Source organism: Eublepharis macularius, chromosome 7 (genome assembly GCF_028583425.1).
Source record: "Eublepharis macularius isolate TG4126 chromosome 7, MPM_Emac_v1.0, whole genome shotgun sequence".
Classification (NCBI taxonomy): Eukaryota; Metazoa; Chordata; class Lepidosauria; order Squamata; family Eublepharidae; genus Eublepharis; species Eublepharis macularius.
Window position 1 is genome coordinate 131,685,807 of NC_072796.1, and position 27,702 is coordinate 131,713,508.

Here is a 27,702-nt window from a genome sequence, read left to right on the forward strand (position 1 = left end):
AAGGAAGGAAGGAAGGAAGGAAGGGCTGAGGCAGAGGCGGCCCTGGACTTTCTGCTCATGGTGGCTTTCATGTTCGTGTTCCTGCCTTCAAATCCCATGTTTGGGGCGCAATGAGGGTGGGCTGCCCCTTGCCTTGAGCACACTAAAGTTTGGCAGGCTTACTGCCAGAGCATGTTAGCTTGGGTGGAAGTCCTGTTCACTATGCGGAGGACTGTTTGGCCTATAAGTGCAGGTGTGTGGGACTGCTGGAGCGGAGGGACATGTGCTTAGGATTTCTGCATGAAATCACAGACATTCAGAGATTTCAGATATGGAACTGGCAGTGTTCATTCACGTAGAGAGATGGGAGGGAACTTCACCACTTAGGATCTCTTGCATCTTGCCTTTTTTCGAGTGTATCTTGATTTACTGCTTGGAGAGCTGCTTGGAGAGATCTGCTTTCTGATCTCTCAAGACTGAAATGTGATGGGCAGTTTTCAGGACCTGTGCCAACACGCTAAATACAATTTAGTGTGGACTAGAATCTGGGGGCCAAGCTACACATGACGAATGACACTTGAACAGCAAGTGGACTGAGTGGAGGGCAAGCGAACAGGGAGAAATACACTTGCCGTTCACGTGTCATTCGTCATGTGTAGCTTGGCCCTCAAACACTGGCACAGTGTATTTAATTCCTTTGCCTCAGTGCTTTGAGTTCATTCTGCTTTGTTTTCAGGAAATACCTGGAGATTTTGGGGGAAGGGGGCCTGAGGGGTGGGTATTGCCTTCTGATACACTTCTGGTGATGGCAGGAGGTGTGGCATATGCTGAGATATGCTAATGAGTTATGCTAATGAGTTCCTGCAGTTCTTTTTCTACGAAATGACCCCTGTTATCCCCATAATATAACTGGAGAGCTGGGGCTGAGAGGAGTGACTTACCCAAGGCCACCTACTGAGCTCATGGCAGTAGTGGGGGTCAAACGAGCAGAGTACTGACTTGCAACCCAACCATTTAACAACTATGCTACAGCAGCTCTCCAACAATTCCCTCTCAATCTGTCCTGCCTGTCTGCCAGCATGTGTGAACAAAATCCAGGCCGGCAGGCAGGAAAGCTAGCATTGCATGCCTAACCCAAGAAGACCAACCCTCCACCTCAAACACACTCAGTTACTATCATAGACACAGTTTATATTTTTAATAGAACATTTTAAGCCTACATCTAAAAAATACAATGTTTGAAGTAGCCATTTAAAATGACAACTCTTCAGAGCCAGAGAATGATTACACTTTACATTCTTAACAAGTAATTCCATGTAAACCAGGTTTGGACTTGTGAGATTCTGAACACTTCCCAGGACACAGAAAGACTAGGCTGGATGGGATCATAGGTGAATCACACAGAGAAACAAGAGTCACCTGTTCCTCTGTCAGATCTGTTGCTTACCTCTGCTCGTTCCTTATCTGCAGGGAAAGAGAAGGGCAGGGGGGAGATCTGCAGCAGAGAGATAAGCAGATAAAAAACACAGATGGCGCACGGGGCAATTGGGTCAGTGATCTCTTCCAGTTTTCTATGACTTTGAGGAAACTTCAAAATTCTTAACAGTTAAAATTGCAACGCCTGTCACTGGTACATGCCATCAGAGCCATGGTTCCAGGCAATATCGTTATCCTTCTGTTGCTCTCCCGTTGTTTTCCTGTCCCAATTTGTTTCTGGATCCAACTTGTGATTTTTTCCCCTCTTTTTTTGTACAGAATAGCAGTATAATTTCTGTGGTGTGTGAATGGGACAATCTTTGTGCTACTGTTTTATAACCAGCACAATTCTGGTAAAAGCTGTGATGTAATGGTTCAGTGCATGAGGTGACTTTTATTAAGGATAAAGTCTTTCCTATGGTAATTGTCTTGCTATACTAAACAGATATGTTTGCATGCATTATTCAAGTTTTTTCCCCTCTGTTCTACAATCTCAGTCCAACGGCATTGTTTTGTCTTACTAGGAATTGTCGCTGTTAGATTCAAATGTTATTATATGTTGTAATCTGGTTACTGATTTCCCGATGTTACTATATTTTATAATCTGCTTTCTAATTGGCTGAAAGTTTTGATCATACTTATCTGCCTTGGGTTCCAGCAAGAAATATAATAACAACAACAATATGCCAGATGTTTGGGCTGGAATTTTTTGGTCCTTTGCCAACTCGGATTTTATCCAAGAATCCAGGTGTCTTTGCAGAGACATCCCACTTTAGTATGTGGGATGCTCCAATTAGTGCGGCAGTTTGCAATTATCCATTGGTTACCCTGCCTATACAGTTTAAATACCCCATCTAGCTGTTTAATTCATTCTTTTGGAATCGCACCAAGTGTTCCTATCACAATTGGAATAACCATTGTACCTTTCTGTTGAACTTCAAATCTTAGATCTTGAAATTTTGTTACCTTTTCAGTCTCTTTTTCTGCAATTTGAGGATTGCCACATCGATCTTTCTGACCTTCTTACTTACAACCACAGTAATATCTGGAGTATTGTGATCTAACTTCTAATCTGTGTGGATTTTGAAATCCCACAACATTTGAACTTTCTTAGGCTTCTGTTCCCACCTATATTTCACAGATGGTAGCATGTAGTTTTTGCATAAATCCCAAAGCAACCTTGCAGCTACTTTATCATAGAGGTTTTTATAGTTAGTTTGTACCATCTTACCGTATCTGCTGACGAGATGGTCAACAGTTTCATCTGCTTTGTTACATAATCTATACTTGTCATTCTTAGTCTTTTCCATTTTCACTTCATTCATAATGCCCGTTCTTGTGTGGCTTATGAAACTCTTTCTGTCTTTTTTTTCACAATTATCATCATCAACAGCATAATCATTGTCCCTCTGGGCAGTGTGGCACGTGACAGTGAAAGCTGCCATATTGGCATTTTTTTTAACTGGCACTGGAACACCGTTTAAAACGAAGTGCCATTTCCAATGTTCATTTTCTGAAGAGAGGGAGAGCTTGGAATGTCTAGCCAGAGGAGGCATGAGCCGTTAGAGCAGGGGTGGCCAAACTGCGGCTCGGGAGCACCATGTGGCTCTTCTACACATAACTGTGCGGCTCCCAGAGGTCTCTTGAGTACTGCCATGGCCATACATATTATTTTATTTTAGTTTATTTCCCTCCCTTTTCTCCTTTCTTTCCATGTCTTTCCCTCCCTTTTCCTTTTTTCCTTCCTCCCTCCCTTCTTTCTTTCCATGACTTTCATATTTTCAGTAAAAATGTTGGGGCTGCTAGATCTGACTCAGAAAATACCTGGGGAGTTTGGGGGTGAGGCCTAGCAAGGATGTGACATCACTTTTGTAATGTCACTTCCAAGTCAAAGGTCGGGTGATGGCTCTTCCCAAGCTACACCCCTTCTGATGATGTCACTTCCAGCATACGGCACCAAAACGCCACTCCTTCCTGTGATGTCACTTTCAGGACACTCCCCTAAACCCATCTCTTCATCTGAAGTCACTTCAATGCATCATGTCTTGCAGCTCTCAAACATCTGATGTTTATTCTGTGTGGCTCTTACATTAAGCAAGTTTCGCCACCCCTGCCTTAGAGAGTGGCCAAATGTTTTATTTTGAAGAACTTGTTCCTAGTGCATATGAGTACGGAGCAATGGTGCAACGCCTCCTACCTCACTTTGCACAGAAGCTGAGAGAAGTTACCAAATTACCATATTATCATTTCTCTGCAAACATGAGGGGTACCCTCCTGGGTTTGCAGAATCCCAAATGGTAGCTATGACTGGGTCCAGTGTGTGTAGATTTGCTCTTCCATAGCTACGCCCCTTTGAGCCTCTCCAAAGTTGGTTCACCTGTGTTGTTTTATTTATTCATTTAGTAAAATTTAATCCTACTTTTCTTCCAAAGAGTCTAAGGACAATATATATTGCACTCTCATCCTCCATTTATCATCACAACAACAGTGCAAGGTATAAGAGTCTGAGCAGGGGTCATTTCCTAGAAAAAGAGCTGGAGCAACTCATTAGCATAACTCATTAGCATAATCATTAGCATAACTCATTAGCATATGCCACACCCCTTGCCATTGCCAGAAGTGTGTCATTAGCATAACTGATTTGCATGTCAAACCCCTTACAGCACCTATCCTCGCTGTTTTGGACCCAATCCCGGCCATTCAGGGCTGCAATTGGGCCTAAAATGGCAAAAAGGGGCTGAAAATGGCCGAAAAGGGGCCCAAAATGGTCAGGATCAGGCCGCTGCTCAGAGGGAGAGTGATCCACCAGCCATCAGAGACCCAATCCAGGCTATTTCAGCCCCAATCCAGGCTGAAACGGGCTCAAAATGGCCGAGAATCAGGTGGGCAGGGCCACCTGACATGTGACCTCTTTGGGGAACTGCCAGAACTGCGTTCCCATGCATTCCCCTTCAAAATGAGCCCTGAGTCTGAGAGAGAAAGTGACCGATCTAAGATCCTGCAGTGAGCTTCATGACCAAGTGGGGACTTAAGCTTGGGTCTCCTAGATCCTAGTCTGACACTATTAACCACTGCACTGCACTGGCTCTATAACCCCGTGCCATATCCGTGGCTCCAGAAAACATCACTCCGTGGTTCTCATACCCGACAAAAAAGACCTAGCATGCAAACTTGCCACCCAGCCTTTAAGACCCAGCCACCGATTGAAGCTATCCGTGGATGTTGTTTTCATGATCTGAAAGCAGCAAAGACCTCCGAAAACAGCAAAGCACTCAACTCCTCTCTGCAACCCATTGTGAAAAATACTTGATCATTCTGCTTTTCTGTGTTTAGACAAATTCCTAATGACTTCTGGAAGACAATCGCAGGCGGTGTGCTTTTGATGTGCATTTGCAATTCAGATCTACTTTGCCTTCCGTGTTTTGTAATCCATTTTCCAAGGGGGGAGGAAAAACAGCTTCCTCTTGAGTTTGGGGGTGGGGGGAAGGCTAACAAGACATCACATTAACCTGCAATCTACAACAACTGTGATCACAGCAGGCAAAATAATTTTTCATACATTTCTACTACAGGTATTCCTGATGATTGGTTGAGCGCCATTTCTGAAAAGCTAAAGGGAATTTTTTGTGCGCACGAACAGGAGGTTAATTCATGCCGCAGCTCCATTCCACCCAGTCCTTGGAAGTCCCAGGGCGCTCATACTCGCATAGAACTCCACCGTGCACTAAAGTGACTCCATGCGCTTCAACAGAGAGGGTGGTTCTATACCTGCAAAAGGATGCACCCGTGGAATTGCCCTTTCGGTGAAGCGATTGTCATGAGGATAATAACAACATACTTTGCAAAGCGCTCTGATTGGGCACCAAGTTGTCCTGAAGGGCAGTATATAAATCAAACGTTTTTATTATTATAAGTTGTTATTCTAAACTCCTTGGTCAGCCTTCACTGTTCTATAGCAACAAGTGGGGACCCGCAAGGATTTGTGGGGGGCATCTCAGCTTCCCCTCTCCCACCACATCCTCTTTCCATTTCCTGCCCCCATTGCCTCTCCCCTTTCCCCTGCTTCCTTCTCTCCTTCCCACCCACCTTTGCCTGTCCCGTCTTCACCTTTCCCCCTTGCCTCCCCCGGCAGCCTATGGCCCAGTTGCATGGTGCCAGCTGAGCCGGGCCTGGCTGCATGGCGGAGAACCTGCAGGGACTTGCGGGGGGGGGGTACTTCACTTTTCCATGTAGCCCCTTCCCCACACGATTCTTTCTTTTCCTTCTCCTGGCAGCTTCCATATGCTCACCTTTCCCAACATCCTTCTGTCCTTCAAACCCACTAAACAACTTGTCTTGAATCTGCCCTCCCTCTTCATCTATTTGTCTTAATTTATTTCATGTGTATGCTACTTTTCTCTACAATGGGGACCCAAAGCAGCTTACATCATTCTCCTTGCCTCTGTATTATCCTCACAACTACTCTGAGTGGTAGGATAGGCTAAGAGCGATCAGATCAAAGTCACTGAGAGCCAAGCTACAAGTGATGCCTGACACAGGTTGGACACTAGTCGGCTTCCCTCAAGTTTTGATGGGAAATGTAGGCGTCCTGGTTTTACAGCTTGGCTCTCCATTACAGCTGCAAGACCAGGACGCCTACATTTCCCATCAAAACTTGAGGGAAGCCGACTAGTGTCCAACCTGTGTAAGACGTCACTTGTAGTTTGGCTCAGAGTGTGCTTCCACAGCAGAACCGGGGTCTCCCAGATCCTACTCTGAAATTCTAACCACTACACAACACTGCTTTTGCGGGGGGGGGGGGACTGCTGTTGAACAGTAACAAGCAGCCAAGCCTTAGAGCCAAGCTACAAGTGACTCCTGACACAGGTTGGACACTTGTCAGCTTACCTCAAGTTTTGATGGGAAATGTAGGCGTCCTGGTCTTACAGCTTGGCTCTCCATTTAATTGAAGTTTACAGAACCCCCTCACACACACACAGTGGAGGGGAAGGGGTGCGCCCGGCAAGAGCCCGATGCCTACACTCCCCTCCCGACTGCATGTTCTCCCTCCCATAGACTGCCGCTCTGTAAACTTCAATTAAATGGCGAGCCAAGCTGCAAGACCAGGACGCCTACATTTCCCATCAAAACGTGAGGGAAGCTGACAAGTGTCCAACCTGTGTCAGGCATCACTTGTAGCTTGGCTCTGAGTCATGCAAATACTGTGGTAAGTTTCCCAACACTTGCTGCCAGGCCTGGCCCCAATAAGTCCTTCCCAAAGACCAAAACAGCCCTGGAAAGGGCCCAGCTGCAACTCCCTTCTTTTTACTGACAGAAACCAAGCCTGGAATACTGGCTAAATTGTTTTGGTTGCCTAGTAACATGCACTGAGGGCATCTGATTAAAGCTATAGGCACTTCTTTTAACATTTGGGGTTTTTACCCCCCCCCCCCCCCAAAAAATCCCGTGCATTTTTTGTGTGTGTAGATTTCAAATTTTTCTGCAAACCCGGGACATTTTTCAGGTGTGTGGGAAGATCTGTCTTGTCTGTTCATGGCTCCAATCTCCAAATTTTTCAGAACTTTGCCACTTGGCTATTAATATATAAGCTAAGAGTGGAAGGTCTTGTTTCAGTTGTGAGCCAGAAATGCTTGAAATGCACTTAGACGCCTCTGCATATTCCACATTTCTGATACACAGCTTGACATTTCTGTGTTCTCTGGCATTGCCAGATGTAGATGCTTGATTAATGGAATTTGCCTGGGAGCCCCACGCACGAACAGGGTGCACAGCTGTATCAGTTGCAATTTCAAAAGCTCCCAAAGCAAAATGATGTTTAGGGCAAAGATACAGACTCTTAAAGTTATTATTATTACTGTTATTATTTTTATTTTGATCATTTCAGCAGTCTGCCATAACACAATTAAAAACTAAAGGATCTTTTCCATTTAGTTTTTTAAAATTAATTTTCCGGTTCTAGGTAGCAGCTTTGGGATACCATGAGTCAAGTACCAGCTCAAACATAAACTCTTCCCCTCACCCAGGTGGCTTCAGGACTAGACTGGATTAGAGCCACTTGTTAGAATTTGTGTTTTGTAAGGATTGTAACCATTTTGTTTCCTCTTGCTCATGGAAGCTGGGTGAAACTGGATATCATAACAATAACAACATTCAATTTATATACCTCCCTTTAGGACAACTTAACACTCACTTAGAGTGGTTTATAACATATGTTATTATTATCCCCACAACAATCACCCTTTGGGGTGGGTGGGGCTGAGAGAGCTCCAAGAGAGCTGTGACTGGCCCAAGGTCACCCAGCTGGCTTCAAGTGGAGGAGTGGGGAATCAAACCTGGCTCTCCAGATTAGAGTCCTGCCGCTCTTAAACACTATACCAAACATTTGAAACAACTCTGCATTCAGCATCCAACACACACTGGGCTAGGATTTACCATCAGCCAGGATGAATTTTCTTTTCCTGTTCTTTCTTTCTTTTTCTTTCTTTTTCTTTTTTTAGTAACACTGAGCCTGAAGAAAAGTTCTAGGGAACTTGAAAGCTCAAACACTGTTATGTGTTATTTGCTTGGTCCCAATAAAAGATACTCTAGGGATGGTGTTCTGCTTTTTAGGTTTTAGGGATGGCCAGGACCACTAACAACCTCTTTCAGATGGATTGTCCCTCTTTTTTCTTTTAATTTTTAAATGTCTAATACATCTTATAGTGATGAACGGCCCCACAAGCATAATCAAAAAACTGGCAAGACATTCTCCAAAGGCTAAAGTATATCGTCCTGCAAGTCTGGGATAATGCCCAGGTTTGCAAGAAAATCTTAAAAGTTTGAAAAGAGGTAGTTAATTCCCACACGTGCAGGCACACACATGCTCACACACTCACACACACACACAGGGGGGGAAAGGTAATTTTTGTGCATGCACTGATAAATAAATGGTTATGTAGGCCCCAGAAACCTAATTAAAGGATTTCATGTTTGGGCCGTTAGCAGAGTCTATCGTGTGGTGTAGGAAGTGTGATTATAGGCAGTTGTGAGCTCATTCTGCTGGCTGGTGTGTATGCAGGTGTGAAAATAACAAAAACATACACTTGGTTTATATTTAGAAAAGAAATAAGAGTTGTATTGTCGAAGGCTTTCACGGCCGGAGAACGATGGTTGTTGTGGGTTTTCCGGGCTGTATTGCCGTGGTCTTGGCATTGTAGTTCCTGACGTTTCGCCAGCAGCTGTGGCTGGCATCTTCAGAGGTGTAGCACCAAAAGACAGAGATCTCTCAGTGTCACAGTGTGGACACTGTGACACTGAGAGATCTCTATCTTTTGGTGCTACACCTCTGAAGATGCCAGCCACAGCTGCTGGCGAAACGTCAGGAACTACAATGCCAAGACCACGAAATAAGAGTTCTTTATTGAAGGAACTCCATACTCTGATAGGAAAGGAGGAGAAATAGAACTTAACTACCTATCTAATCTAAGGATGGGCATGGATGCTAGGAAAAGGCCTGCATCCATGCTGCCAAGATGGAGGGAGGAGAAGGAGAGAGGTGTTGCCTGGAACAAAGCCAGGTAGAGAAGGAGGGAGACAGAGGAAGTTAGGAGGAGGAAATCCTGAGAATAGCAATCTACACATCAAAGGACAGTCAGAGCAGTAAACAATAGTAAACAGTAAACAGAGTGCCCTGACCACTCTATCTTTCTAACTCTTTGGTTTGTCCCCTCTGAAACCTGAGAAGAAAGACAGTGCTAGATCCTCCTCTTCCAATATGTACATCATGGGGAAAAGCCCAATATTTGGAGGCCATTTGGGGGTGCTGTAGCAACTCCAAGAGGCACCTAATATTAGGAAAGATCCAAGTCTTTTTACAGCCTAAGGAGCCTTCCTCCAAGGTAAGTCAGTCTTTTTCCAATGGAAGAGCCACTTAAGTTGGAGGAAGCCTTCTTAGGGCCAAGCTACACATGACGAATGACACTTGAATGGCAAGTGTATTTCTCCCTGTTCACTTGCCCTCCACTCAATCCACTTGCCGTTCAAGTGTCATTCGTCATGTGTAGCTTGGCCCTCAGATTGTAGGAAGGCTTTAAAGTGGGGCCAAAAGGAAAGGCAGCTTATAAATATTTTAACAAACAAATGCCTTTTTTCAGTGGAGTAGTAGGATAGGGGTAACCACAACCAAAATGTAAGAGGAGATTGATTCAGGGAGAGGATACAAAGGTGGGAAAGAGGGAGAGGAGACGGCCATTGAAGTATTATGAGGGGCAGTTTGGACTGCGGTGTGAGGTGCAGAGGGTCTGCTCTACTGAAGAAAACCCCTTCCATCCATGGAAGACTTTGGTGAATTCATGCCATCAGTTTGTACTTCTGTGCCACTGTGCAAATTTGGTACTTTCTGGTCCACATCAAAAATCGGCAGCCCAATGCTGGCAACCAGCGGGAGACCAAGGGAGCAAAGATTTCCAGCTGTGTAACCAGAAGTGATGTTACCACATCTCACAATGTTCTAGGACTTTCCTGAAACTCTATGGTAAAAAACATAGAGATCAGGGAAATTCCTAGAGCATTATGTGACATGGCAATGTCACTCCCAGGTTCCGAGCTGGAAAAGACGTTACAGCGTTGAGCAATGCTGTTTCCCCAATGCTGTCTTTGCTTCATTAAGCACTACTCTAGGGAGACGGGAAGTGGGGAGACTGGAAGTGCATGTAGGAGAAGCACCAGGCATTTGGCAATCCTTGGGAACTGACTCAGCCAACCTGTGTGAGTAAAGGGAACTCGGTGCTTCCCTTTGCCAACCGCAAGCAGAGTTTGCGCCTTCCTCAACCCTGCTTCTAGCAATTTCAAGGAAATAACTTTGTTAAGCAACAACACACCACCCACGCAACAGAGACGGTGCCTGCACAGAACTGTTACATCTGTTTACAGAACGCTGCTCGTACCGCTAAATGAATGTTGAGCTTCATTTATACATGAACAGCTGATCCCTGCCGCAGCACAAGTAACTTTGAAAATATTCTTACCCGAGATGAGCAAATGCCCCGTTTTTGTTCCTGTTCATCGGTGTTTATATTTTTGCCAGGAGTTTTGGTTCTCTGCTTCTCACTATTTGTTCTTTTGTTGTGATTGGGTGCATATTGTACACATTTGGTATGCCGTGTATATGGTCTTTCTATACAGTGTGTACATCATATAGTATATACATTTAAAAGCCAGTGCAAGGAAACTGATAATAATATAATAATAATAACATTCGATTTATATGCTGCCCTTCAGGATGACTTAACATCCACTCAGAGTGATTTACAAAGTATATTATTATTATCCCCACAACAAAACACCTTGTGAGGTGGGTGGGGCTGAGAGAGCTCCTAGAAGCTGTGACTGACCCAAGGTCACACAGCTGGCTTCATGTGGAGGAATCAAACCAAGTTCTCCAGATTAGAGTTCTGCGCTCTTAACCACTATACTAAACTGGCTCTCTTGAACACTTTTTATAAGAATTGTAGGGCAACACTGTGCTGTAATCATCCTCCTATCTGGTTTTCCCCATCCTCAACATGTTTTTCTTCCAAACCCACTCTGATTTTTTTTAAGAAATAATGTAGCTAGGGTTACCAACCTCCAGGTGGTGGCTGGAAATCTCTTGGAATTGCAGCTGATCTCCAGGCCAGAGAGATCTGTTCCCTGGAGAAAACAGCAATGGAGGGTAGACTCTATGGCAGTATACCTGTTGAGTATACCTATCCCAAATCCTACTCTGTCTAGGCTCCACCCACAAATCTTCAGGAATTTCCCAACCTAGAGCGGACAAGCCTAGATGTAGCCCAAGTTTGACACACAGCGCAGTCCTAAGAAGAATTACTCCAATGGGCTGAGACTGGATTAACTCTTCTTAGGATAGCCCTGATAACAGCGTGCATTTTCCTGCCTTGCAAAGTGCCTGCCCAAATTACCGCCCTTTCCCCACCTCTAGCCTCATTCAGATGCCATCTTCGTATCACTGTTTCCTGCTGTGGCATCACTGGGCTTTTCACATGGCTTTTTAAGAAACTGGAAGTAGTAGTTGCTAGTGCTACTAGAGACGGGCACGAATCGAATAACAACCCAAAAAAACACACGAACCAGGCCGGTTTGTGGTTCGCGAACCAGTGGTTCGTGGAAGCTCGTTTCCACGAACGTCCATGAACCGGTCTATTGGTTCATTTGGGTCGTATTAAAGGGGAAGTTTAAATGGCCATTTCCCCAGGGAAATGCCCATATAAACTTTTTCTGCTGCTTGCAAGCGGCAGGGCCCTTTAAACTGCCCAAACCCCAGAGAGGAGAAGCATGAGGGGAGGTTCTGCAAAATTTCAAAATTTCACTCTGCAGATGCTCAGAGGCAGGCTATGTCTTCCCAAGCTTTCCTATCTTCCTGCTAGAGCACCACCCTGGGGTGCATAACATAAAACAACGGCAAGGGCTGAAGTTACGAAAGAGCACTCTGATTTCTCTTTGACGAGACATGCAAGAGAAATGAAAAAGAAATCCCGCTCTTAAAAGTGAAAAAGGAGAGTAAGAGGAATCAACGGCTATATCAAATAAAATGCATTTTGGAAAAAGAAATTCCCCACCACATAGCAACCCTAGCAGAGATACATGAGGAAAGGTGCAGGCAGTTTTTGTCCAGATTTCCTGCAAAAGAATGGGGAGGAGAAGGTGCAAGATCGCTGGAGCAGGGCAGGAATTCACTGCTCAACGGTAAAACACCCATGCTGAAACTTCACAGCAGCAATGATAATAAAATGGATACCCTTACTGAGAAGAAGCTCTAGTATGTTTGCTGAGAATGGCCATTTTAGCTCCCATCAACCCATCACTCCCCTTCTATATCTGGGAGGAAACAATTGCTGGTTTCTTAACAGTCCCCACCCCGTAAGTGTGCCTTTAAGAGCAGTTGGAGCTGCACCTATAGAAATTAGGTATGTTGAGAACCTCAATATCATCCCCCCTCAATTGCACACAGGCAAGTTCCTGATTGGATAGCCTCAGTATTCCCTGGCAAAGTTCGTCACGAGCCTAGCAATATGGTAAGCATCTCTGTGCCTGTGTAGTAACTACATGTGCTGTATTAACGCTTGTGAGTTACCTTTGCAGAGGTCAAGACCAAAGTTTTATTATTTATAAGAAGAGACCTTGTTCTGCTTCAGTCATGGACAGGCCGGAGAGTGATTTGTACTATAAGGCGTGGAAAAGTTTCATTGCAACTCCTCCTTGCTCCTACACAGTCAGACACATCCTTTACACGATCAACAGTGGATAACTTGCATTGTCCGCTTTTTGGTATCTTCTCAGTCAGGGGCATCTATTTGAGAAACAATTCCAAAAATTAAGACCTTGTCAGATAAGACCAGAGGTTCATCTGGTCTAGCATCCTATTTCACACAGTGAACAACTAGTTGCCCTGATTCCAAGATGAGCTGGAGTCTTGGGCAGACACGGAAGGTGCAGAGAGGCATCTAAACAGTAAGTCTTAACTAAAAAATCTCAAAGTTACCCCCTTTTTATTGTTCCTTTAAAAAATGGAGGAGGCAGCAGATGAATAAAGAGTAGACATGGGCACGAACCGAAAAAAATGAACCGTCTAATTCGTGGTTCGTCGCTGTTCCACGAACCATGAACCACAAACTTCCATGAACTTTTACCAGTTCACAAATTGGTTCGTTGTTAGTAGTTTGTGGAATTCAAATGCCCGGCACTGGCTTCTGAAGCTGGTGCGGGGTGTTTGAAACTGACAGCCCCTTTCTCCTGTTGCCCCAAAGTGGCAGGAGAAGTCTGTCAGTTTCAGAACACTCCGCGCAGGCATCATCTGATCGGGTGAAGCTGGCATGGAGCATGTGAAACTGACAGCCCTGTTCTCCTGCTGCCCGAGCGGGAGAACAAGAGTTGTCAGTTGGACAGACCCCGCACCAGGTTCAGCCCATGGGCTGAGGCTGGCACGGGGTGAGTGAAGCTGACAGCTCCTGTTCCCCTGTCACTCAGGGGACAAGAGAACAGGACTGTCAGCTTCACTCACCCCTCAGAGTTGCCAGCCGGTCTGGGGTCAGGAACCGCTCACGAACGTGATGAACCAGGACAAAAAGTCGTGGAGTTCGTGGAGAAAACAGCCCCACGAGCCATGTTTTCCCGAACCACGAACCGGCCCAGTTCGTGTGGTTTTTTTTTGTTCATATTGCGGTTCATGCCCGCCTCTAGTAAGGAGACGGTGGTTGTGAAACAGCAGTCCAAGTGTGTGAAAAAAAACAGCATAATTGTGTCACCCAGACACATCCACATTCACCCCAAGGCATACAAACAGTTTGCCAAATGACTGGCTGACTGCTTGAGAGCAGCCAACAGGATGTGAGCCAAGCCAGTGGGTGACTGACAGGGTCCCTTGCAAAGGGACCTTTGCAAAAGCTGGCAACCTTACAATTCTCTCCACTTCCTACATACCCTTTTTGCATTGTCTGGAGTTAACACTGGCATCCTGACTACCTAATATGAATGCATTGCAACAACACAGTCATCTTGTTGCTTTATCTGCTCTCTGGAGCAATGCTAAAGGCTTTCTTGCTATGGAAAATGGAGAAGGGCGAGGAGGCTGCCGAAATCGGTTGATCCTGTGCCCTCTCTTGCTGTTTTGAAAAGGACGGGTAAGATCACCAGGTAGAAAACACCTGGCAGCCCTTGTCAGACATGATGAAAGTGGTATATATCAGGAGGCCTAGCTAATGCATTCTTTGGCAGCTGCGGCTTTTCGTTTAAGCTTCCATTGATTAGCAGGATAACAAGCTGTCATGTCACATGTCTCAAAAAAGGTCAGGTGATTGCCAAAACAACAGCTCTCATCTGAAGCCAGGCAAAAACCTCCCCTCTGAGGGTCTTTTCTTCCCTTTGGTCCTGACTGCAGTTCAGTTTCATGTCTCAATGATGTGTACTCAGGACAACTTGTTACATTCCTGCCCTGTCTGATCTTATTTGGGCAAAAGCCAGAGCGTTTTGAAGTTCTGTTTGAACAGGCTAAGTTGTTGGAGCAAAGGAAACTGAATCAGACTCTTCCTTGCGGCCCCGATGTTGTGGTGCAACCCCCTCCCATGAACCCAAATTGATCTAAATAGACTGTGCTTGTGTGTGTGTTATAGAGAGAGGGACTGTGGGCCAAAGTCAATCGCGGGTTTAGTGTAAATACGAAAAAATAAGTTCCCAGCACTTAATGGATTCCGTGACTGCATCAGAACAAGAGAGTAGATGCTTGATGTTATAACTACCTGGAAGACAAGGGTAGACCCAAAGCACCATTGTCAAGAAATATAGACTTGGAGCCAGTGTGTGAAAGAGGTTGATGGATATGGGGAAACTGAGGGCCAAGCTACAAGTGAGGAAGGACACAAGTTGGACACTTGTCAGCGTCCCTCAATTTCTGATGGGAAATGTAGACATCCTGGTCTTGCAGCTTGGCTCTCCGACTGCTGTCCAACGGATTTTTCAACTGTCACTTGTCCAACATTCTCCCAAACTGCCTACATTTCTCATCAAAACTTGAGGGAAGCTGACAAGTGTCCAACCTGTGTCGGGTGTCACTTGTAGTTTGGCCCTGATTGATATTCTTTTTAGCCAGATATGAGGGAGAGGCTGTCACTCAGTGGTAGAGCACATGATTTGCATGCCAGATAAAGGTTCAGGTAATAAGTTGCTATGCCCTGGCCTGGATAGCCCAGGTGAGCCTAATCTTGTCAGATCTCAAAAGCTAAGCAGGGTTGGACTTGGTTAGTAATTGGGTGGGAGACCTCCAATGATGACCAGGGTTGCAGAGGCAGGCAATGGCAATCTACCTCTGTTGGTCTCTTGCCATGAAAACTGCACCAAGGGTTGCCATATGTCAACTGTGACTTGAGGGCAGGATTTCATTCAACAGGTAATGGACCAAGCCTTGCGGCTCCCTGTTTGACACCACTCCCTAAACTGATGAAGTGCCCTTAAAGCATTCTTTGAGCATGGTTCTCCAATGGGTGAGCAAGAGGGAGAAAGCACAAGAGCTTGGATTAAGGCAGGGATGATCTTATAAAACGGCCGATTGGGAAAATAAAAGGGGGGAGGGGAAACATGAGAATATATTCAGACCCTTTTTCCCAAGTAAGACCGTTGGTCCTTTTAGCTCCACACTGTCTGCTCTGATTGGTGGCTCTCCAGAGTCTCAGGCACACAAAGGGTCTTTCCAAATGCCTGCTACTCAAGACGACAAAGATTCCAGTGAGAAACATTTGTTTGTGCTCTGCTTCCGAGCCACAGCCACGTCCCCTAAGCCAGGAGTCTTCAACATGGTGTCCACTAAGGGCCAAGCTACACATGACGAATGACACTTGAACAGCAAATGTATTTCTCCCTGTTCACTTGCCCTCCACTCAATCCACTTGCCGTTCAAGTGTCATTCGTCGTGTGTAGCTTGGCCCTAAGATGTTTTCTGGCCCCCCAGAGAGTGTTTTTAGAAAGTGGGCAGGGATAGGTGGACTTCTGCCCAGCAGGTCTTCTGTTTGGCCCCTGAAGATCTGATCTGCTGTGTAGATTTTGTTTCTATTTACTTCGGCGGCAGCTGCCACCACAGCGGGATCTTTGCTGCATGGTGTTGTAGATGCAAGAAAATATTTTAAAATCTGTTCATTTAAAAAGACATCCTGTTAAGCAGGACTTCTGCTTGAAATGTTGAAGTATTATTATTAGGGTTATGCATAACCTCATTCTAGGGCTGTCAGCTCCACGCTGGAGGTAGGAGATACCCAGCCACTAGCTGTTGCACCCACTACAGATTACCTGGCCATGAAATGACATCATCATTTGAATCATTTGCACATATGCACAGGTAAGTGCCTGCTGCCCCATGCCTGTTGGTTTGCTCTTGGGTAGCCCTGGCAGCCCTACCTCATTCCTTTTTGTGGTTGGCTTCACCTCTCGTGGTAGTAAGGTTGCCAATGTTAGGAAATTCCTGGATATTTTGTGGTGAGCCAAAATCAGTGGGGCTCAGTAAGGGGAGGGCCACAGTGGGGTATTAGGCCACAGAGTCCATACTACAAAACAGCCATTTTCTCCATGGGATCAGTTTGGAGATCAGTTGTATCAAAATGTTTTGTTCCCCTTGAGAAAACAAGGTTAGACCTCACCTAGAGTGTTGTGTTCAGTTTTGGGTACTGCAATTTCAGAAGGATATAGGCAAGCTAGAATGTGTCCAAAGGAGGGCAACAAAGATGGTGAGGGGTCTGGAGACCAAGTCCTGTGAGGAAAGGTTGAAGGAGCCTTGAAAGGAGATGACTGAGAGGTGATATGATAACCATCTTCAAGTACTTGAAGGGCTGTCATATAGAGGATGGTGCAGAGCTGGTTGCCCCAGAAGATCGGACCAGAACCAACCAGTTGGAATTAAATCAAAAGAGTTTTTGGCTAAACTTCAGGAAGAACTTCTTGACAATTAGAGCGATCCCTCAGTGGAACAGGCTTCCTCGGGAGGAGGTGGGATCCCCTTTGGAGGTTTTTAAGAAGACATTAAATGGCCATCTGACAGCAATGCTGATTCTGTGAACCTGGGAAGATCATGAGAGGGAGGGCAGGAAGGGTTACATCAGTGCTTAGTTCTCGTGGACCCTTCTCATTGGTCCAGGGAAATGCTGATCACCACCTTGGGGTCAGGAAGCAATTTTCCCTGGGCAGTTTGGCTAGGGATCCTGGAGGTGTCACCAGGGATGTGGGGGTGGGGGTGGGAGTTGTGAATTTCCTGCACTGTACAGGGGGTTGGACTAGATGATCCAGGAGGTCCCTTCCAACTCTATGGTTCTCTGAGAAACCATGCATGACAACAACCACTCCCCATTTTCAACCCTGACAAATTTATCTTACACTTCTGCATGATGACACACATACACAAACATACACATCTTGTTGTCAAAGATACATTATCATCCCTTAGATGATAGAAATGGGGTTGATAACTAGGAAGTGACTCTATTGTTCATCCCTCAATAGTCATTCAAAAATGTGATGGACAAAGTTAAAAACTTTAATAAGTTAACAAAGGCAGTGCAGTCATGGTTTGCAATATTTTTTTTAAAAAAAAATTGTACTCACAGTTCAAGCATCTTTTCCCCCTTGCATGCAAAATTATAATATGGAAGCTGAGGGATTCTGTGTCAAATGCTTATCAAAGAAGGCTTACAGCTTAGCAATAATGCGGCATTTCCCCCTTGTGTCTTATATTTTAATTACATAGAATTTTGACACTGTTCCCTTCCCCAAACAATATCTTGCTTCGCTCTTGCGTATAACTTTGGATACCTTTATTAATATGTGCATCCATTTAGACTTGTTTTGTTTTCAGTTTGCTCATAAAAGTGAAGAACATCGCTAGGAGCAATGGAATTACTTAATAACGGAATTACTTAATAACGGAAAGTAGATGACAACATGTCCATTAGAGGAAATGGAGGGATGGAAGATCTCAAAATGGGGACTGTTCATATCAGCCAGAAAGTGCCTGAACCACGTCAGCCATCTTAAATGAGTGGACCTGCTGAGAACACCAGAGGTGACCAGACAAAAGTTCTTTCTGGGGTTCCCTCATACCAACGGAAACCAATCCAAACAAGTCACTACAGTGGCTGTTAGTATGCATATGCTAGTAGCTTGTTAATTCTGGGTGTGCCACACATTTTGTGTAGTTTCCTTTCCTCACAATTATATCCCAATTATACATATATTTCCTCCAAGGAACTCAGGTCAGTAATATTCATACTAAACCCACCCCCAACGCCAGTAATTGCTTGTTTCGTGTAGTGGTTAAGAGCGGCAGGACTCTAATCTGGTGAGCCAGGTTTGATTTCCCACTCCTCTGCTTGAAGCCAGCTGGGTGACCTTGGGTCACTCTCAGCTCTCTCAGAGCTCTCTCAGCCCCACTTGCCTCACAGGGTGATTGTTGTGAGGATAATAATAACATACTTTGTAAACCGCTCGGAGTGGGCGTTTTGTCCTGAAGGGCAGTATATAAATCAAATGTTATTATATAAATCAAATGTTGTTGTTGTTGTTATCTTCACAGTTGCCCTGAGAAGGTTAGGCTGAGAGAAAGTGATTGATCCACTTCACTCTCCCTATAGGGACCACAGCATTCATAGATAAACAGCAATGGCATGTTGCCAAGATCCCCAGGCCACCAGACTGAGCAGAGTTCTTGGAATTCTGTCTCCTAACACGGCCATCAATTACCCTAAAAAGTCATTTCATAAAATCATTCGTCTTCTTATAGTGACAAACCATCCCCAAATATGCTGAGTTCAGACATTTTGGGAGGAAATGTTTGCAATAACCATTAGCCAGAATCAATATATAGGGAGCTGGGAATAAGGAGGGCACATCAACGTAACATCCTTGCCATGTTGCTGTAACATGCCTCCTAACAATGCAGCTTTACTTAAAAATGTCACAGACCAAAGTTGCAAGGCACCTTAAACACTAGCAAAATTGTACCCAGCACAGGTTTTCGTGGACTAGAACCCAGTTACACAGATGCAATTAATAGACTCTCATGCTGCAGATATTTAATGTGGCTAAATTAAATACATTAACAAGTTACTACTAAATATTTAATGTTTTAATTTAATTTATCTTAAACAGCCTTGCTCAGATCTTGCAAACTGGAGAACGTGGCCTCATTTATTGAGTCAAGCCATCTCATTACAGGTCTTCCTCTTTTCCTATTGCCTTCCACTTTTCCCAGCATTATTGTCTTTTCCAGCCAGACTCAGGCTGACATGACATCATGTCAAATTCAAATGTAATCAAGAAAAATACTGAGACCAATCACTAGTCATGCTAAGCTAGTTAACTCCAGTAATGGGTAGGGAGTCAAGCGACCATGAAATGCAAGAAGCCCAGGAGGAAATGCAATCATTTTGACTTGAATGTTACATGATTGCATCTCACCTTGTGCTTCCGACATGAAATCCCCCTTAGATTCCCCACCAATTTCAGGTGTTAACTAGTGATTGGTCTCTGTTTTTTCCCCCTGATTAGATCTGGATTTTTACATGATTGCAACTCAGTCTATACTTCCTGCAGTTTATGGCCCCCTGACCCCACTTTTTTCCATACCTCTTACGTAAAAGAGCAAGAACTCACTTGTTGCATACGAGAAAGAAGGCCTTGGTCCCTGAAGTGAATCCAGCCAGCTTTTTCACTTAGGGCCAAGCTACAAGTGACGAATGACACTTGAATGGCAAGTGTATTTCTCCCTGTTCACTTGCCCTCCACTCAATCCACTTGCTGTTCAAGTGCCATTTGTCACTTGTAGCTTGGCCCTTAGTCCCACCGAACTATCCTCTTTATTACTTCCCCTGTCCCACATGACCTTAGTCCACGCATGATCCCAAACACAGCCTTTTGGGTAGTCAAAGGGGACCATTCTTCCCTGTTCCCACAGCTGAAAAGCTGTTTAGATTCAATCCCATGAATGCTTTTATTGCAATACAATTACTCATTTTTTAAGATCAAAAAGAGTCCAGTAGCACCTTTAAGACTAACCAATTTTATTTTAGCATAAGCTTTCGAGAATCAAGTTCTCTTCGTCAGATGCCTGATACAGAGACTGGTCAAACACATGTGTACAGTCTCTGTATCAGGCATCTGACGAAGAGAACTTGATTCTCGAAAGCTTATGCTAAAATAAAATTGGTTAGTCTTAAAGGTGCTACTGGACTCTTTTTGATTTTGCTACCACAGACTAACACGGCTAACTTCTCTGCATTCATTTTTTAAGATACCTCAAAGCTCCTGCCTATTTTTGTGGCAACAGAAACTATCCCTCAAGAATAAAAAATGGAACGTACTCTGTTCATAATGCCCATTTTCTCGAGTCAAGAACCCCCTATGTTCACATTGGTAATTAGTTCACAAGTTAAAACGAGAAGCATTTCAAATATATTTGCATCTATGAAATCATCATAACATAGGCATCTGGCCAATGGAACAGCAGAATTTGAGTCCAATGGTAACTTAGAGACCAATAAGATTTTCAGAGTGTAAGGGCCAAGCTACACATGACGAATGACACTTGAACGGCAAGTGGATTGAGTGGAGGGCAAGTGAACAGGGAGAAATACACTTGCCGTTCAAGTGTCATTCGTCATGTGTAGCTTGGCCCTAACTTTCAAGTCAGAGCTCCCTTCTTTAGACACGTCAGAAGGGAGCTCTGACTCTCGAAAGCTTACATTCTGAAAATCTTATCCGTCTCTAAGTTACCGTTGGAGTCAAAACCTGCTGTTCTACTGTAGATCAGCATGGCTACCCACCTAAAACTAGCCAATGGAAAAAGCTCAGACCTAACCAGATTCCCAGGTTTGATGAAACTGTGGTTTGTTTGTCTTTTGAGACACCATGGGAACACTCAACTTTGGAGGGAGTCATGGTGGTAAAAATCGGGGAGAGCAATTTGTAGTAAAATTAAGCCCCAGTTATGGGGTGGGGGAGGGTCTACTCTCTGTTTTAAAAAACCCACCATGGCAGCTTACTACCTCAACTATCCGATTCAGGAAAAAAATGTTTATGCCACATTCGGGCACCTGTCTGTATGCCCATGAACAGATATAAGTGCCCCACTGAAGAATCACAAACATTTTTGAGCATTCGACAGAGAGGCTCGCAAAACTGCAAATGGTTTTAGGTCAAACATTGGGGTCTTTGCTCAATATCAGTCCCCTTTGCCCACCACCCAGCAATAACAGGGCTTCTTAATTCTATCTCCCCACATTTCAACACATAGGAAATGGTCTTATGTTGTATCAAATTGTAGGTTTATCAAGGCCAATATTGCTTTGTTGAGTGTCAGAAGCTCTCATAGAAATGGAAATACTGAGTAACAACAACAACATTTGATGTATATACTGGCCTTCAGGACAACTTAATGCCCGCTCAGAGCAGTTTACACAGTGTGTTGTTATCCTCACAACAATCACCCTGTGAGGCAGGTGGGGCTGAGAGAGCTGTGACTGACTCAAGGTCACCCAGCTGGCTTCAAGCGGAGGAGTGAGGGATCAAACCTGGCTGCCCAGATTACAGTCCTGCCGCTCTTAACCGCTTCACCAAACTGGCTCTGAACCAGACTGGAACTGGAACCTTCTACATACAAAGCAGTTGCTCTACCACAGAGCCATGGCCCTGCCTGCTGCTCATAACTTCAAGGAAGATTTTACAAACCTATTTTTGTTCCTACCCAAGTTTATTTTCCTCTCTTCAGTCACGTCACTGATGATCTTACTGAAAACAGTTGCATCTGACGAAGTGAGCTGTGGTTCTCGAAAGCTTATGCCTCACTAAGTTGGTTAGCCTTAAAGGTGCTACTGGACTTTTTACTGAAAACGTTCAGTCATATTCGAAGAACACTTGTACTGAACATGAAAACAGCCTTCAAGACGACAGCTTGGAAGCTTGCCTCCTGAACCCACGCGCATGCAAATCGGCAGATAATGCTCCCTCTTTGGTTATGGGTTATGGCACCTGAGCGGTTTTTTTCATGGCAAAAAAAGGAGTTGGGCTGCCTGAATTCCTGTGGCTTTCTGCATTGCAGCTGGCTGGCAAGAGGAAATTATCTGCCACTTGACAGCTTAGAAAGAATGAATTGTTGCATTCTTTCCCCCAACAAACGTGTATTCCTTTCCATTAAGGCCCCATTTGAAAAAACACAAACATTTCCATTCCTTCCCCCGATTTGCTGCTACACATCCCTGATTGCCGCTTGTAAGTTCGCAGGCCTTCGCAGGGCTGCTGCCAACTGCCTCTGCTCGTCTTCCCGATAGGAACAATCAGCTTGTTTTTGTCCCTGCCTGATTGATAAACGCTGCTCTGGCTTCCTCGGCAGATGAATCACCTTGCGGGCGCTGAAAGGCATTTGACTGAGTGATGCACTAAACTGCACCTACAGCCAAATCAGTTTGACAATCAGCCAGGCCAGATGCAGAGTCTTTGTTTTATCCCTTCTCCATAAATTAAGGCTTCAGTCCTAAGCAAAAGAGGAGCAGTGTCGTCCTAAGGAGAATTACACCCTTCTAAGCCCATTGATTTCAGTGGACATAGAATGGAATAATCCTGGCAAGGATGGGATCAAAACAGATACTGGGTGATTCATGTCCCCCCAAAGCGTCGTCAAGCCAGAACCAACGGGTGACCCCATCCACAGAGCATCCCGGGGAAGAGATAAGCAGAGGTGATTTGCCATTGCCTTCCTCTGCATAGCATCCCCAATCTTCCTTGGGAGTCTCCCATCCAAGTACTAACTGTGGCTGACCCCACTTAGCTAGCTTCCAAGTTCCGACAAACTCAGGCGATGCTGGCATATTCAGCCTGGTCCAGTTTTCCCAACATGATTTCAAATATCCATCCATCCATCCATCCATCCATCCATCCATCCATCCATCCATCCAGCCATCCAGCCATCCATCCAGCCATCCATCCATCCATCCATCCATCCATCCATCCATCCATCCATCCAGCCATCCATCCAGCCATCCATCCAGCCATCCATCCATCCATCCATCCATCCATCCATCCATCCATCCATCCAGCCAGCCAGCCAGCCAGCCAGCCAGCCATCCATCCAGCCAGCCATCCAGCCATCCAGCCAGCCAGCCAGCCAGCCAGCCAGCCAGCCAGCCAGCCAGCCAGCCAGCCAGCCATCCATCCATCCATCCATCCATCCATCCATCCATCCATCCATCCATCCATCCATCCATCCATCTATCTATCTATCTATCTATCTATCTATCTATCTATCTATCTATCTATCTATCTATCTATCTATCTATCTATCTATCTATCTATCTATCTATCTATCTATCTAAGAGTCTGTCTGTCTGTCGATCTAAAGAAGCTTACATCATTCTCCTCTCCTCAATTTTATCCTCGCAATAACCCTGTGGGATCAAGATGGGTAGCCGTGTTAGTCTATCTGCAGCAGTAGAAAAGAACAAGAATCTAGTAGCACCTATGAAACAAACAACATTTGGGGTAGGGTCTGAGCTATTCGTGAGTCACAGCTCACTTCTTCAAATATCTCAGGTGAGCTGTGACTCATGAAAGCTCATACCCTACCACAATTTTTTTTTTAGCCTCTAGTGCTCCTGGACTCTTGCTCTTTGGTCCTGTGAGATAGGTTAGACTGAGAGTATGCGAGTAGCCCAATGTCATCCATCAAGCTTCTATGGCAGAATGGGGTTTCCCAGATCCTAGTCTGACATGCTAAAGACTACGCCGCACTACTAATAGAAACATCAAGGGGAGACATAGAATCCAAAATCTGGATTCAGAATCTGTACCCTTCAGATTTGGAATTTGGGAATTTAGACCATCTGGAATTTCTTAATATCTAGAACTCCATTTAAATCAATAGAAACAGCCATTTCCCAGTTGCCACACGCACACACACAAAAGGCAAACTACTTTTAGAAGGTTTCCAACAGCTCTCTGACACTTCCCTAGGGCCTGTGCCATCCTCTAAAATTTGAGAAGGTCCAGCAAGGGCACACAGCCACTATGGCCAGATATTAGGCGAAGACAGCAATCTGGGTGTGAATGCTGAACAGTGCCAATACTACCAGGGCAGTATTGAGCATGGCACAGAAGACATGGTGCCGGGGAGTGGGCCACTACCCTGGGCAACACTGGCAGACAGATAGATGTGGCAGGTGGGAACTCCCCCAGGAGCCTTGGGCACAGCTCAGCTGAGTAAGTGAGCACAGTCCTGGAATCACAGCTGGAAGAAGGGAAGGGGCGGCAGCAGGAGGCAGAAGACTGAATCATGGCTTATTCTTTATGGTACACTGGAGTGTGCCATTCGTTCTTACTCAAAGGTAGGTTGGCCTTAAGGTTAAATGAGTCTTTTCAACAGATCCAGGTTCCTAGTGTGAGTGGTGTGGACTGACATTGTTCCCTGCTGCGAACACCTGCTCGCTGGGCACACTAGTTGGTGGGCAAGACATCACTCCCACTGCCACATTGGCCACACTCCTCAAACAGATTCCTTCCCTGTCCAGTAAGCCAAAGGGCTGCCTCTTTCAGCTTGCAGGGCTCCTACAGGGATATTTCCACCTATGCCTCTGCCATGTCCACCTCTGCCTCTGCCATGGTTGCAAAACCATGGCAACACTGATCAGGGGATACTGAGCTCTCTGCCACCCCCACTCTTGGTGCCAGGCTGTCTGGGGTAGGTTTGGTTTCCTTTCACAAATGGCCAAGCCAGGCTGTCTGAGGAATGGGTCTCACTTTCCTCCTCTTGCAAGCTGTCTTGTCTGCTTTATATAGGAGTCAGTGGGATTCCAACTATTAGGAAGTATTCTGAATATCCAGAACAATAAAATTTGGATTTAAAAATATTTGTAACTTCTGAATATAGCATTATTCGGTGACGCCGAATATTTCCAAATCTGAATAGCACATCGCTGGGTTCAAGTCCCAGTGGCTGATTTGGCTGATCAAAACTAACATCACCCATATATGCAGGTTGGCCATCTTTTTTCTCTTTGATAACTCATAATAGCACATGGAAGTTGGTTTTGATATGACCAGCAACAGGCAAAATAGAAGTGAAATCACACAAACAGGGGAAACACGAGACTAAATTAAACAAGTCAAAAGAATCAAATCAATATATTATGGAGAAAAGCTCTCCTATGAAGTAAGCAGAATGAAATCACAGTCGACACAATTTACAAGATATTCTCCGTACAGAAACATCAGGCAAATATCACTATTATCTCGGTGCAATACAGTTACAACCAGGAAGACATCCACCAGGTAAGCTTCCACAAATAAATGCAAGTAAGTCTCAGAAAAGTCCTTATATAAATATGTGCAATTTGATATTGTGAGGCTCCTCCCTCACTGGTGCCGTCTCTTTCCTGCTTGCCATCCTACCAGCTCTCCAGGCAGGGGTCCTCCAGCCTCAGATGGGCAGGGAAAGAGGTTGCACCACCTTGTTCCTCCTCCTGCCCTGGGAGTAGCAGCGTGCTCCAGCTGTCTCTCCCGCCAAAATCCTCCTTGGCCTTCACAGGAACCTGAATTTAAAGGCCTCCCCTGGCCCCACCTCCCTGGCTCTGGCCCCAATTGTCACCCCGTCTCCTTGACTGGCCCTGCTCCCAGCCTATCTGATAGGAGGGTTGAGTAGATGTAGCAGGACTAGGGATTTGCCCAAGGACTTGAAACCAAACAGAATTTCAAGAAGGAAAATTTATTAAGCCGGCTGGCTCAGATGTGATATCATATCACTTCAAAATCTCTGAGCCCCAAATAGAGAGAGTTCAGATGCTGAAATAGTCAAGCTTGCTTACATCACATAGCATGTGGTACATAGTTGATTACACGTTTACAATATTTTAGCTTCATCATCAGAATCAATTGACCCAGACATGACTTTTCTTAGTGCAGCATAAATCCAGACAAATTCTTTCAAATCATCAGTTTTATCTTTCAGGCAGTCTATTCTGAGATACACAATGCTGTATACTACTTCTTTTCTCGAGCTGCAAGTTTCCTGTTCCAACAGTATCTAGCTGACTTGACAGCTATATTTTACTCTGAAGAAGGATTTTGTTTAATCTTTCTAAATGTTAGTTAATCAGAACAATATTATAACACTGATTAGTTAATAATCAATATAATATAAAACATTTTCCTTGAGGCTTGCTACATAGACTCTGCAGTCTCCTGGCCCCACCCACTCCATCCCCATCTAGGGTGGGGCATTTGGTCTGCTCTCTGCCTGGGTCGCCCCTCCTGCTTCTGAACCCTCCCCAGTGGCTCCCTTGGCATCTCGGGGCCTGGGCCTGCCTGGCTTGAGCTGATGGCACAATCTCCTGTGAGCCTGGATGAAGTGGAGCCATCTGGGCAACTGCAGGAGACAGGTGAGTCTGCCAAGCGGCTGCAGGCTGTTCCCCAGAGTTGTGCCTGGGCGTCAGCTGCGACTGGCCTAAGGGTGGGAGAGGCCTGGAGACACTCCTGCAACTGAGGTACCGCCAGAGGCTGTGCTGCAGGGCCTAAAGGGGGTGTCTGCTGCTGCAGGGCTGGTGGTGAGGGTGGACAAAAGGCTGGCGTCGCTGGACAGATATTTCATGCTGACTTTATTTCATGCTGTTCTGGGGCAGAATTCTAAGGAATTCACTCCATATTATTTTCAATAGTGGTAAGCATGTCAGAAAACAGCTTAACATCCACTCTGAGTGGTTTACCAAGTGTGTTGTTATTATCCTCATGACAATCACCCTGTGAGGTGGGTGGGGCTGAGAGAGCTCTGAGAGAGCTGTAACTGACCCAAGGTCACCCAGCTACCTTTGAGTGGAGAATAAAACCTGGCTCTCCAGATTAGAGTCTTGTCGCTCTTGACCACTACACCAGACTGGCTCCAAACTGTTGTAATTAGCTTGATAGAACATGAGTGCGAAGTGCAGAAAATTAGCATTTGCAATGCAAGAAAAATTCAGTAAGACTTGTTTCTAAGCTAACTTACTAAGGAGCGTATTGCAAGTTCCCCGTGCTCTTTTAGTCCGCCTCAGTACCCCATACATTTAAAATAAGAAATCATCTCTTGTTTGATTCTCCTCCACTTCTCTTTATCTGCCTGCCTTTGGGGAAATGTCACTGAATGTGTATTCTTTATCTCAAGGTGAAGGACCACATCTGCTGTCATGTAATTTACATTCTCTCAAAGAAAGCAAAAGGTAATACTAAAATATTTTGACAGTAGGCTGATAGCTAACAGTTCTCATTCTGGTCAGTTCTCATTCACAATAAACCTTCTTTTGTCTGTATTGAGATATCCTTTGGTCTTTTCTTTCAGGTAACACAATGCTGTGCCTGGAATCAGTAGCAAAATCCATGCCCTATCAACTGATGTCTACTCTTTGTGTCATGTGTTATGGTCCATCAAGCAACTACTGGAGAGCCAGTTTGGTGTAGTGGTTAAGAGCGGCAGGACTCTAATCTGGAAAACCGGGTTTGATTCCCCACTCCTCTGCTTGAAGCCAGCTGGGTGACCTTGGGTGAGTTCTAAGAGCTCTCTCAGAGCTCTTTCACCTCACAGGGAGATTTATCGTTGTGGAGATAATAATGACATACTTTGTAAAGTGCTCTTATTGGGCATTAAGTTGTCCTGAAGGGAGGTATATAAATCGAATGTTGTTGTTGTTATTTTTATTATTACTGACTTATGGAGACCCTATG